Source organism: Diabrotica undecimpunctata, chromosome 4 (genome assembly GCF_040954645.1).
Source record: "Diabrotica undecimpunctata isolate CICGRU chromosome 4, icDiaUnde3, whole genome shotgun sequence".
Taxonomy (NCBI): domain Eukaryota; kingdom Metazoa; phylum Arthropoda; class Insecta; order Coleoptera; family Chrysomelidae; genus Diabrotica; species Diabrotica undecimpunctata.
The window spans coordinates 65,430,846-65,445,994 of NC_092806.1; the positions used below are offsets into that span (position 1 = coordinate 65,430,846).

A 15,149-nucleotide genomic window follows, 5' to 3' on the forward strand; every position below is an offset into this window, starting at 1 on the left:
GGTATAGGTAAAAACGCCTTTAGGATGTTAAATATGTCAATCAAAAGATGTCTTCTTTTTCTTGTTTTTAAACATATTGCATGTTTTTCTTCAATATTACCTCTTATGTTGTTGGAATATTGTTATTCCATCTCTTTCTACGTATTCATCTTGTTGTATATTATGCACATATTTCTGATTTCATTACTCCTGTTTTGTACATAAATGTTTTCTGTTATTTTTCTTCATTCATTCTGTCGTTACAACTTTGCGTGGGTCCTAGCCTCCTTAAAAATTTCTCTCCAGTCGTCCCTATCCATCGCCTTACTCCGCCAAGCACGTATTTCCATATTTCTCATGTCTTTATCAATGTTATCAAGAAATCTTGTTCGGGGTCTTCCTCTTCTCTGACCAATGGATATATCAATGAGCGCTTTTCTAGCTGGGTAATTTTGTTTCATTCGCATTACATGTCCTATCCACCTCAGACGTCCTATCTCAATACATATATTTTACGATATCTGGTTCATGGTATATACTATAAAGTTCGAAATTATATCGTCTTCTTCACACTCCATTGTCATTCACTGTTCCACAGATTTTTCTTTTCTTTCGAAACATCCTAACATATTTTCATTACTTTTTGTAAGAGTCCAGGTCTTTGAACCATATGTTGGGACTGGGCGTATTATTATTTTGTAGAATTTTATCTTTGTATTTCTCGATATAATTCAGGATTTAAAAACAAGATTGAGCCCAAAATAGCATATGTTGTCAGAGCAAATTCTGCAGTTTATGTGTGCGGCAATATTACTTTCAGTGTTAACGAGCGCTTCCAGGTATACAAACTCATTCACTGCTTTGATGACATAATTTTCGGTAAAAAGTGGCCGTGGGATTTGTAGTTGCCTGCTTATTATCATGTAATTCGTTTTGGTGGTGTTTATTATAAAACCCATTTTTGTAAATGATTTTTTCAGTGTTACATATGACTCTCGTACAGCGTTTTTCATTCTCCCAGCAATATTGATATTATCAACATAGGCAAGGATTTGCACTGATTTATTATACAAGTATGAGGAGCCAGTGGTTGTGATTTGTGATATACGTATTTAATTTTGTTTTGAGGACCCAATCACCCACAGTAAAAGACGTAAAATTATATATAAATGGCAGCAATTGGAGCAATAAACTTGGAGCTCCAATCCGTGATGTTTTTACAATTTTTCAAAATAACTGTGTAAACATATATTGTATATCTGAATACTGCACTATTAATGAACAACTGATTTCTTTTAGAGGACGATGTTCATTTTGGCAATATATACCGAGTAAGCCAGCTAAGTATGGCTTAAAAATATTTAGTATTGCCGATACCAAAACATGGTACCCATTGACATTTGAAATATATGTAGGCGAACAACCTAAAGGACCTAACAGTGCAAATAGTATAGTTATGCGGCTATCTAAGCGAATTTGGGGTTCTGGTCACCATTATTGAAGATAATTGGTTCACAAGTGTTCCACTTCCGTAGAATTTGTAGCATTTCAAATCACCTTGTTTAAGTTAAAACACCGAAATATTATTTCAATCCTTTTTGGGTCGCCGAGGTTAAATATATTTTAAAGTTTGTTTATATATCACAGATGGGTATTTCCTTGGTATTCTTTTGATCGTTTCCGCTTAATATTGAGCGTTAAATGAATATCTCCTTAGGTCGATGAGAAAGTATTGCGGGGAAGAGAATTACATCACTCTCGGTAAGGCCGGCCGCTGCTAAAGGCGTTAAGTTTTATTGGAGTCCGAATTTTTCTTCAAATTCGCGATTTTCTCGTTTTTCGTCCTTTGTTATGGAAAATAAGTAGTTTTGTGGCAGTTAATAGTGAAGTTATTGAAGTCAAGGTTTGGAAGAGATTTTGTTGCGAGCAGACAGCGATGTGTTTAGTCGAAAAAGAAGCCGGTAAGTTTGTTGAAAAAAGTGAATTATACTCAATGTAATATGTCAGTTTTGAAAGAGTAATCACTGTTTTTTATTTTTATGTCGTCTCTCATCTGAGATATTTGTAAAACAGCATTTACAGCAACTTTAAAAGATACATACATGTGCTCCAATTTTTAAAGAAGTCAAGTTTCAAAGTGCATTTGCATTTGTTTGTATTTGCAGTGTAAGTCTAGTTCAACCCCAGAAATTTTAAAGAGGTAAAAATAACCATGTAGTGAAATCCAGATAACTTTTGTTTGCCATAAATAATTGCTTTCATTACAGCTTAAGAAATTGTATTAATTAAAATTATAAATGTTAGGGTGTGGCCTAGCTGTCATATTAATTATTCCCAAAGTTTAGAATTTAGTATTGACATCTGACAGATATCTTTATTTTTTTACGTTTGACACATACCTAATCATAACTGAGATTTTGTTTGGTTTTTGTTTTTTAAAAAAAGGTTAACCTCTATGCATAGTTTCATTTAAAAAGCTATTTTTTATTCCTAATTTTTACCGTTACAAATTGTCGCCCATTAACAATAGTAAGTTCTTATAGTATATCCAACTTCTAGAGTTTGTAGACGGATAGTAATATAGTAAGTTTGTTTTTGTATTTTATTACTATTTATTTTTGTAACTGCTTTTGGTGAGACAACAATAAATGTGTAATTTTTTTCCCTAAAAAAAGGAGTAATATTTCTTGTAAAAAGTTGTTTTTTTCTAACCCCTTTTTGTATTTTTTAGAAAGGAAGAGCCTCTTTTCTTTCATCCAGCAGGAAGATGATTCTTCTAAGCTTCGTTTATTTTAAATAGCTTGACAACCTTCTTGTATTTGTGTTTGTTCCAGGAGATTCATATAAATACCTCTTTTATTTCATTTTTGTAGTTACCCCATACCCAGTCCCTGTGTCGTTCACTTATCTGCGGCCCACCTCTTCAGAAAAACCCTGAGTAGCCGTTCTCAAACGTTCCGGTTTGTTTTGCTTACCCCTCTCTAGCCCCGTGCTTTCTTTCCACATTTTTCAACCACCTGTAGTAATAGCCTATGTGGTAAGCAAAATAATCGTTACAAATTGCTACAAAATAAATTAACGTATGTCGGAACTATACGCAAAAATAAAACAGAAATACCTAAACAGTTTGTGAAAACTAAAAGAAAAGCACTAAAAGTTCAGAATTGGCATCTACCAACAATATGATAATTTTATCTTATATACCTAAGAAGAATAAAAATTGAATGATGTTATCGTCAATGCATTTAGAAGGCGATTCCGTTGATGAGAGAAAAAGCGATAAAAATTTTATTTTTAGGATTTACATGTAAGTCTTAGTGTTCGTCCTTGTAAAAGAGTGGTTGAATTATATTGAAGGCTCTTTTGAATCAAACGAAACAACAAAACCGCCCAGAAAAAAGGAAAGGTGCTCCATTTGTCCAAGGAAAGAAAACAAAAAAACAAAATTTTTTGGCGAAAAATGTTACCAACAAATGTGCATAAATTATATGAAACACATTTGTGAAAAGTATTTTGACCACTCGGAAGAACAACAAGAATCCGATGACAGTTGCAAATGAATTTTACTTAATTTGTATATAACAACTTTTTAATTTTATTTTTTAACTTTTATTATATTAGTAGCTAATAAGTTAATAAAATATTTTTTTTATATTTATACTCAGCCTATTATTCTGTTTATAAACAAGTCGATCACAGAAAAGTTTTAAGAGGTGCTAGAGTACTCCACGTGGCAGTTGACGTTTTGCAAGATTGTTTGAGTAATACATATGTCGCAGCCAGATGGTTAAATTAGCCTTTCAATTAAACAGCTAGTCCTATGATTGAATAACGCCATTTAATCACACGACTAGTTATTTTGTCGAATTTTTATGCAAATAAAAAGTTCAACGAACCAGCTGATTAAAAAGGCGCCATATCATTGACGTAGTTTTCTTGACCGCTGCACAGCTAGTAGCACCAGTTAACTGATTGAAAAATAATCATTTGATTGGAACCATTCAACCCAACGACTTGCTATTAAGCGGAATCCTTATGATAACATCCAAAAGTGATTTAACACATTGTTTATAATATGGTGGTAACCATTGTCATTTTTGTTTAACGATTGTGAGTTAAAATGATAAAAAAGGAATAAAAATAAGTCCTGTTGTCCACGACCTATTGTTTCTCAAGATTTTAATATTCGAGGACAGGTTCACTTGATTTTCAATCTTGTCCTATGACGAATATAAGTGGCAGCTCAATTACCAAGATAATGATACTAAATTTTTGAACATCCGTCAACTAAAAACGAAAATGGCGAGTGAGGGAGCAATGAAGCGTATGGAAATATTTTTGAGTTTTGGTGCTCCATATATTTTACAATGGGATACATGGTATCCCAAGGCGCCCCCAAACTCAGAGTAGCGTTGCACGTAGTAACCAGGACGTGGACAATATGATACGTTCTTGGATGACAGACAAAAATTCGACCAAGTAGTCTATTGGTTGTTTGTTTTGTCAGTACCAAAAAAATTCTTTATTTCATCGAATCATTGGGATGTTTTTTTATAAAGCATTGTTTGGTAGTGATTCTAAGCTGGTTTAAAAGGTACTAATATATTTTCCTAATTGTTAATAAACATTAAAACAAAAGGACAGTTACAAAAATTAAAAAATGGGAAAAATGATGATAGTACTGAGATACAGCATCAGAGTTTAAACATCAAGAGATCAAATGTAGCATGGAATGATGAAACCCAAATCACAGAGACATTACTCGAACAACTTAAAAATCCTGAGAATTGTAAAATTATTAATACTGATACGAATCTAATAAGTAATAATTTTCATTTAGAAATTATAGTGGCTGAACCTAGTTCCTCAAATTTAGGTGACAATTACTCTACAAATGTTGATACTAATAACATTGACGAAGAATCTAGTCAGTTAAAGAGGACTGAGTACATTGAAACTATTGATACTAAAAACTTGAAGCATTTGAGATGTGGCTTTATAGAAGAATGCTGAGAATATCATGGACAGCAAGGATCACGAACAAGGAGCTCGTGTTCCTCAGAGATTGTGTTTACGATCAAACGCATAAAATTGCAATATCTGGGACACGTTATGAGAAATCAGCACCGTTACTCCCTGCTGCAGTCTATATTGCAAGGTAAAGTCAAAGGTAAGCGTGGACCCGGTAGAAGGAGAATATCATGGCTGCGGAACATGGTTTAAGAAAACCTCAACGGAGCTGTTTCGAGCCGCAGCGAGCAAGGTCATGATTGCCAATATGATTTCCAATATCCGAAACGGATAGGAACCAGAAGAAGAAAAAGAGTACATTGAACTAATTTGTGTGACATGTCAGAATCCTATCACTAGTACCCGTAGCTGTCAGTCTTGCAATTATCCTGTTTATGTCACATGTAGATTGTCTGTTGTAGAAGAGGAAGGTTTTAGTTCCACAGTACTGTGTTTTAGATGCAACCGAAGAAAACATACGATTTCAGAGAAATGGAACACACAAAAGTTTAAAACGTGCAGTTGAAAAAATTGTTGAGAATGCAGCAAAAACACTGACACGTCTACTTATGGGCAGGAGTGTCCTGATAAGTGTACCAAAAGTGGATCGTGCATCTTTGGATACCAAAAATATCAATGGAAAAATTGTGCATTCTAGAAATGGAGTTTATAGAATAGGCACAAAAACAGGAACTATTAAAAATTGGTTTGTATGACAACGGAAAGCTCTGACAACGACTCGTCAACGGAAAGCAATGATGGTAAAATTTTAGATACTCCGATATCTTTACAAGAAGCTGTGACTATAGAATCAAATTTTGGGGGGGAAAAGTTTCCAAAAATGCTCGTGTAAACTAGCACAAAAACAATGCCTCACCATGAGATGTGCTTGTTCTAAGAAAAAGTTTTTTGTGGATCTAAATGGCATAGCAGTTTAAGTTGTTTCAATAAATGATTTAAATGTAATATGAAAATTATCAATAACCTCATCTGTGAAGTAAATAACATCATTTTATAAGTAAGACATTGTAACGCGTTGTTCAATCAAATGAGAGGAATTTTATTACACGACTGATTGTCATCTAGCTGACCTGTTAAGAGTTATCTTCGTGGTCGTCAGCCACTTGGCTAATTAAAATTCAGACATGCGATTGAATGGCTGGTTCTATCGAACGGTCAATTTAACCATCTGGCTGCAACAGATACACCAACGGTTTAACGAACATATATATAAATGCAAAAAGTGCCTTTAAAATGGAGAATAAACCTTTAGACGCATTTTGTGTCACAAAAAGCTTGAATCAAAGATGTTCTTTATCTCTAACTCTATTTAAAATTTATATTCAGGAAGCATTTAACAACTGAAGAAAAAAATGCACATATACGGGATAGAATTTGGGAACAAGTACATAACAAATCTTGCCTTCGCAAACGATCAATTGATTATGGCAAACGATGAGGAAGATATAAATTGTATAATTCGAAAGTTAACCGAAGAATACAAAAATTGGAGACTTAAGATCAACATCAACCAAACAGAACATCTAAGAATGAAGGACGAAGAAAGAGACCCACAACTTCCGATTAGAGATATAAAAGAATGCAAAGAATTTAAATACCTAGGGACAGACATAACGAAGTAAGGAATATCGAAACGGGACTTTCAGCAAAAAATAAAACAGTGTTGAAATGTGGTACAAATACTAAACTTATTACTTTGGTCTCCTAAAATTAGTATACGAAAAAAAATGACAATCTACAAGTCAGTTGTAGAACCAATTTTGACGTACGGATTTGAATGTTGTCAAATGACGATGAAAAAGGAGAAACAACTTCAAGTGGTAAAATGGATTATCTAACAAGGGCGTGTCGGATATTTAGACTTCATTATATCCCAAATGAAAAAATAAAAAGAATAACATGACTGTTATCTAATACCTGTCAGTACTCATTTGATTTCGTTTCCTTCTCTGTATTTTCGTTTTCTAGTATCGATTTTATCTTCTTGTTATAAATAAAATATGCTGTACCATGCTAAAACTTTTGGTTATTTATTATTGTTTATAATATTTATTTTGTTTTTATGCGTTGTAGGAAGTTAACTGTCCAGAATATTGGGCACTAAGACGTAAAACAAAACCTACAGAGACAAAAGGATGAAGATGTGAAGGACAGATTAAAATGAATTAAATTATTTAAAACTTTCTATAAATAAAACTTTAAAACTTTCTATAAATAGTTCCATTTAATTACTACAGCTTTATCATAAAAACCTGTGTAGGCATTTCCTGGTAAATATTATCTAAGTATCTATGTTGACGTCTAAAATATTTACCACTACTGTATTTGTTTCCTGACGAATATTCGGTTTTGTACAACATATTTCCGTGTTTAAATTTTTAGATGATATACAACAAATATTAACTCTACTTGAGTTATTATTTTTGAGAAATTGGTCAACAATTTTTTTATCGGGGTTTTCATTCGAAAGATGATTCATTCTATTAGGATAAGATAACAGAAATTAGCTAATAAAAAACCTTTTTGTGACACTTTTTAATACAGGTATCTAACAACTGCTTTTGATAAATTTGGCGGTAACCAAACATATAACGATAATATATAAACAGTGTCAGACCGCTATTTGATATTAAATACGAAAGGTGAAAACCGGTAAATTATATGGAAAAGTCACACAATTTTACTGAAAAAGTATAGAAAATCCTTTAAAATTAGGGTTTGTAAAGTTATTTTTGTTAATTTGTTGCTAAATGTTTGCAAAAACAGCTTCAAAACTAGATTTTTTCACAAGTATTATTAAATTTTCTAAAAATGCACAAAAAACTTTAATTATGCTTGATAATGGGGACAATATCACATGTGTTCTGTTAGATATTGTAAAATAGGTTTACAAAAGTACTGTGAATTTAAACTTATAAACATTTAAAATAACTTCGAGGTTAACTTAAGACGCATCAAGATATAGGAAATTAATTTTTTTTTTATACAAAATGATGCGATTTTTACACGAATTTAATGAAAAATAAAATGTCCTACGACTCTTAGAACCCGAGTTAGCTCTTTTTTTTTCTCGATTTTGCTATTGCAAAAACTGAATTCATGAATTTAAATATATAAAAGTCGCGGGGTTCTTATCATCTAAAATGGATGTTTTTCAAATTCAATTAGTTAATTTGTGAATTGTTTATTTAACCGACTAATTTGTTTAAACAATTTAAAATAAATATTTATTTTGCAAAATTTTGCTTTTTCCTTATTATTATTAGTAGAAAGGTTGTGAAATGATGATGAAATGATGAATGTGAAATGGAATTGGCTACATGGTAACGTAGGACTTCACTGGGATTGCTAGTCCTTAGAAGAAGTATCTGTGAGTACTTGTTGATCATACCTCGGAAACTTATATGAATAACCTTGGAAATTTCTCCCATCATTTTGACGCCAGTCAGTAAATAAATAGAAATGACAGCCTATGTCGCTAACAAAGACTTTAACCAATCATTTATTTTAACACCATCTTCGAGGTGTCATAAATAAAATAATTGTAACGGGATTTAGTTAAGCATCCAGAAATCAGATATAAGTAACCCAATTCAGTTTAAAAATTTAAAATTCTTCTAATAATATTAATCATTGCTTATTGCTCAATGCGATTGTTTGTTTGTGACATTGAAAATATCGGTGTAACTAGAACACGCTTAACGAGATGCTGACGTAGTGAAATTTGCAATGTATTCAGAAGCTTATTTAATATTGTGTGAAAATTATATTAGTAAAACATGAATGCATAAACAAACGCACGTGAGTTAAATACCTGGAAGATAACGGGAGTAGATCATTAAGAATTAGAAATTAAGAGTCAACAGTCGAAGCTAGTGTTGCCATCCGTCAACTGGATACTCTCTTTATTATTGTACTTAGAGAACCAATAAAGTACACCCCGTTCGCTGTATCTTTGCACATCATAGTTGAAACGAATTAAATCAAAGCGTTTAAATCAAACGTAAGTCTTTTCTAGATTCATGAAATAATTAGGAAATGTTTAATATCCCGTTAAACGTATTTATAGTAATTGTTTTTGTTTATTTATTGTACTGGATGTTAAAAACTCATTATAGAATTGTTTTGAATGTAATTTTGAGTCTTCTACATATTCAACGTTATTATGATTATTGGAAGAAATGCTCTATTTGAAATACTGTAGTCGAGAAAGATGGACCCAAGATCAAACAGCTTAAATTCTCATATTTATTTATTTACACCAAAGCATCCAACAGCCGAAGCCAGTTACTGGATGAAAAAAAAAATTTCATTCAAAATAAAATATTAAACATTTACATCGTATATATATGACATTCAATTTTTAAGCTGAAGCATAAGAAAATGCCCTAAAAGATAAAAAACTCGTGTGCATGCTTTTCGAACTAAGGTACTAACACAAAAAAAATAATTAAACTTTACAAAACACAACAGTAAAAACAATGGAAAAAGAAAAATTTCGAAAATACATTAATTTGTAGAAAACTTAAAGGGTGTTACAAATTAGTGTTCAATCTGTTAGTCTAAAATAATACGACTTTCCTTATGTCATATACTTAGAGACTTAGTATTTATTTTTTATACTACCTGGTTTTTATTATTTCTTTTACTTCTGTAAGGTAAGTAAAGTGTGGAAAGTTATGTGTAAAAGGTTTCATTGTTTTAGCCTAAAAAATGGATCAATTACTTTGTTACAACCTATTTTCACAAATATGACTAAATGACTAAATTATTAAAATAAATTAAAAAAAAACAAAATATTAAAATTATATATTTCCTTCACTTTCAGAATCCGAGCTATCTCCAGGATTTATTATGATGGGTTGAATATCAATATCAACTATATTTTGCTCTCGGACACACCACTTATGAATAATTTCATAAGTATGTCTTACACATTTTTCCCAAATGTATCCATTACATTGATCAGAATAGCCGTCCCAACCAATATGCTTATTGTAATATGACTTTCAATTTGCCCAAATTAATTCAATAGCGTTGAATTTGCAATGATAAGGAGGTAGTCACAACACTTCATGACCATGCTCTCTTAGTAACTCATCAATAACATACACATTTTCTTTTTTATTTATTTTTGCAACTTGTAATAATTCAGGTTTTGTAAATTTTGGGTCAAATTTGATGTTATTTGTTGTCAGCCAGGTAACAATTTCATCTTTCTTTGAAGCAGTGGCAGGTTGCTTTTCTAAAATTATGATATGGAGCATTATCCATTACAATCAACGATGGTTCTTCTAAATTGGGAATTACTTGTGTCCTTATCCACTTAGTGAAAATGTCGTTGTTCATTTCTTTATGGTAATCAATATGTTTAGACTTAGAACAAAACAATAAAGTTGCTTCAGAAACAAATCCTTTAGAAGAACCAGCGTGAACAATTATGAAACGTTTACCATCAAAACCTTCTGGTTTACGTACACTTTTGCTACTAGTGTCTTGCCAGGAAGTTGTTTTATTTCCTTTTAAATAAATCAATGTTTCATCCAAAAAAAAACAAGTTCGCTTGGATGCACACTTTCCAGGTTTTCAAAGTACTTACGAAAGAATTTTGCTCTTATTATTTTGCTCTTCGATTGACATCCCTTTTATATTTAAATCCTATATCTCTCAGTACAATGCTTAAGGATGTTTTTCCCATGGTAACAACTTCTTTTTCCTCTAATTGACATTTCAAACTTTGTAGACTAACATGCTTTTTTAAAAACAAATAAAAACTAGTAATAATAGTGAAACTTTATTTTAGAAGTGTTAATTTTGATGTGAAACATCTATTTGCTGGGGTATAAACCAGATTTTATTTTGTACAATATTAACTTATACTTACTTTTTACGACGACGTCTACTGTTGCCTGGACTTGAAAGGACAGGATTGCTCCCTTTTCGTTTTTTAATTGTACATACTGTACGCCGTGATATTTTCAAGGCAGCAGCTACACTCTTAAATTAAAAACAATTTCATGATAGGTAAATTATTAAACAACATAGAATTCATTACAATACCTCTTGAACACAAGCCAAAGATGCCAATAAGGGTCCACCGTTCACTTTTTCCAACTCAAAATATTCATACAAATTCAGCACAAGTTGCTGGGATTGAGAATTTAATGTATTTCCAGGCATATTCTAAAAATAAAAACCTTGAAAAAATATTCTGTTTGACATTTGTTTGATATTTATGACAACAAATAATGTTTTATATCGATCAGTTAGACAGAGTTTTAGCCAGATTCAAAAATGATACGTCAAATTAAAAGTAAGATAATTTAACTGCAAAATTTATACTTACATCAAGGAATCCAACACTAAGTACACAGTTAGTCGTTATAACAACTTTTTTTGAGAAAATTTATAAACTCAAGGCACGAAAATGTAATGGAAAATTAAACAATATGAATATAATTTTTGTAAACACCACAACGCTGTGAAGTTGACAATAAGCAGGTTCAACGATGAGAATTTATCACAGACTGTTGTTATATTACTGTCTTTGTCTGATGTATTATTAAATGTTGGACAAGCGGCTTAATTTCAACATTTTATATTCTGTGATAGAAATGAGACAAAATTTAAAAATAGTTCGTGAATAATTTCATACATGTGCAAAGATACAGCGAACGAACTGTAATTATGAGTATCCAGTAAGTTCGAGTTAATCAGCCTCTTGCAGGGGGTAAACTACCCCTAGAGTTCCACTATATGGAACTCCTAATGGAAGCAATCGTATAAACAATATATGATTAACCAACATTATTATATAAAACCAAACGAAGCTTAATTCCGCAATGTTAATTCTGTCAAAAGCAATGACAGATCTTCCGTTGGTTTACAGCTTTCAGTTTTATTTCATTATCTTTAACTTTCGTTTGTATTTATTATTAATAAATTTAATTGACGTTGGTTACTTAGTTTTTAAAGTTTAGTTTTAGTTACTTATTGTAGAAAAGAATTTTTGTGTTGTGTTGGTAAAAAAAACTAAACAAGGTGAATTATTGATTTGTACCGTTGTGTACAAATCATGGAAAAATTACAAAAATGCATAGGATTCCATCGATGATGATAGTAACAATTTTTTTTATTAATAAACAATAGTACTTTATTAATATTATTTTATATATTGCAGTTATGTCAAATTTGGATTGCCCAAATTATCGGAAATTAGCCATTCCAAATGTCATTTCCAGTAACAAATGGTGTGAATTATTTTTAAAAGATTATTTGAATAGCTCCCTGTACAAGCGTCAAGTTTAAAAATTTTTAGGAAGCAAACAGTAATCGTATTTAACAATTGTTTCTGAAAATATCAATGTAATAAATATGTAATTAATTTATAACTGTTTTATCTGAAACAACAAATAAATACACATACATCTAGAAAAAATTATGCTTTTTTATAAAAACTTTTTCTCATAACTAAATTTGACAGAAGAAATAATAATCACTTATATGGATATTTTGTAACTTGAGAATATGATTAATGTACTCACATTTCCAGTTTGTATTATTACATAGGTATAATTTTTTATGTGTATTACTTAATATTTAAATAAAATATTTTAACAAGCTTATTAAGTTTCGATATAAAATTATTTCATCGGAAAATAATAAGACATTTTTAATTTCCCAGTAAATTTTAATTAGTAATGAAATGGCCCGCAAGAGGCGCTAAAGGGATGAAATTAATACTTGTCCATTTGAATTTCTCCATTGAGTCTTACGTCGTTACTTAACAGTTTTTTAAGCATATACGGAAATATGTATTTTGGTACTGTTCCTCTATCAGTTTCCTTTTAGTTTCCACTCCATCAATATATCGCTCCATTTTCTTTTGAATGGCCCAAAATAGGCAACATATAGAGGCTGTGTTATTTCTCTTTAATTCTTGGTTAAAATAATAAACCGGATATCATTATCTTTATATTCATCAATGACATGAGCGGAGAGGTGCAACGATAAATGGTCTCCAGTTAAGGCTCGTGGTTGGTCTAGTCTCTTCAGATAGGGCAAAGCTCTCGTAGACAATTCATCAAAAGTTTTTTGATCTATTAAATCTGATTTGGTATTGCCATATCGCATTCCTTTTGGATCTTCTTTTGTCCATGTGTCCACAAATGGGTTGAACGATATATCACGAATGGTGGTAGAAGAGTACCATTTCCAGCATATGCCATCTGTAGAAGTTTTAGAAGATTTAAAACCAAAATCTGGATGCTTGCATACCATTATAACGCCACCGTTCTTTCTGCTGAATTATTCTCAGGGGTCATCAGCCAAGTTGGTCTTATTGTAGTTAATTATTGACGATGGCTTTACATTTAAAAATGAAATATCTAAATTATCGAAATATTCATTAACAATTTATGTCGAAACTGCGGAGCGTCAGCGTTAGATGTTTTTAGCCAATCTGACTTTATCTTTGGTCATTTTGGCTTACGTAACCTTGCATCCAGTCTTCTACTGAAAGAGTTTTCTTAAAGATTTCTACCTTTCGTCCTTGTGTGTCTAGGTAAATTTTTACTATTTGTCTTACTTCATAAGATGTCATAGGGAAGTCCAACTCACTTGGAGTGATTAGTTTATCAGTGAGAAAGGTTTCTTCTTCTACAGAGAACACCATTTATCCTTAATACTTCTTTTGATTTGCCCCTTTTAAAGAGCGATGAATTTTCATGTTGTCTTCCCGCTTTAACTTTACGCTTCTAACATCTTCCAATGTCTTATTCAAATTTTCCACCGAATACAATCATGTATGCGTGTCCCAGGACTTTTTGTATTGTCTTGACATTTTACATGTGTATCAAGGAACCCCATCCGGGAAACAAATATGCTATTTTATTTGCAAAATTATTAATTTTTATTTTTTTACTTTGACACTTTGTAATATTACTAACTGATATATAATCTAACTTACCACCAAATTTCATGACAATCAAACTTATACAACCATGGCTACAGATTAAAGTTTACGGACCACCAGAAATACGACATTGTTTTGTTTTGATTTAAGCCGGTATTGAAGCAGGTGTTTTAGCCTTGTGGCGCCAAAAAGTGTAGGGATTACTCACATAATATAGTCGCTTACGACAATCAAGGAAGAATAAACTGTTAACAAAGATGGCTTCTATATTTTACAAAAAGAAATGGTAATGCGTCAAATTGTATCAAAACACCACGGCGTATTAAGTGTCATCCCAATTGACGGTACTCATTATTCTGGCTGATACAAATTAATCTGATCTAGGATGCACTGACATGAAATATTTGACAATAAATTTCAGAGTGAATAATAATATAAAATTAGAGGCAAAATGACAAATTTACTAAATCGTGAGCAAAAAAATAGAAATTGTGTTAAAAAATTACGTAACACCTAGAGATGGAACAAATATTTGTAATAATCTAGATCCGCATAGAAACATTGGCCATTTAACAGCAACAAAAATAATAAATAAATTTAAGGTATCGAAAAGTTGGAAAGTATCGAAAATAATTATAAGAATAAACGTACAAAACTTGTTACCAATGGAAACATTGAGTTTAACGTGATTGTTTCTTTCATAAAACATAAATATCTTTACGTAAAAGGGCTTTTCTAATCACAAATATTTTCGTAAATAATACTTTAAACGTCATAAATATCATGCATACAAACCGCAATTCGTACACACGTTACTGCAAAGCGATTACGATAATCTATTTGAATTCTGCACTTTCTGCAATTCAAGGAGACTTTAAAGACAAAAAAGATAATTTTTTACTTTTACTTTTATCTTTCACAAAACATTTTTTACAATGATGCAACATTTTCCTCGAACAAAACGGTCTCATTTCAAAATTGTCTCTGGTGGTCGAACAGTAATCTAAACTTCTTATTACAAAATCGTAAGAATAATCGTTTAACCCCAGAATACAAGTCATTGGTAATTAGTAAATGTTACAACACTCTTAAAACATCGGGCTTTTTCGCCTATTCTCGTTTATTTTAACGATTTTCCCAATTATTTAGTACCTTCCAGATTAGTATTGAGCTTGATCGTGTAGCAGAAGGTTGTTATAATTTCCAATTATTCCAAGGTCATTTT

General features: G+C 31.4%; 1 protein-coding gene and 1 long non-coding RNA gene across 4 annotated transcripts in view; both read right to left on the minus strand.

The window, feature by feature from the left end:
* The window catches only part of LOC140439614 (uncharacterized), a 1,046,430-nt gene that overhangs the window by 160,168 nt on the left and 871,113 nt on the right, over positions 1-15,149 (minus strand). The window lies entirely within an intron of this gene.
* Positions 10,850-11,480, minus strand: LOC140439617 (uncharacterized). The gene is made up of 3 exons (XR_011950664.1): positions 11,357-11,480; positions 11,071-11,193; positions 10,850-11,007 (listed from the first exon to the last, which is right to left on the minus strand). It is a non-coding gene; the product is annotated as an uncharacterized lncRNA (long non-coding RNA).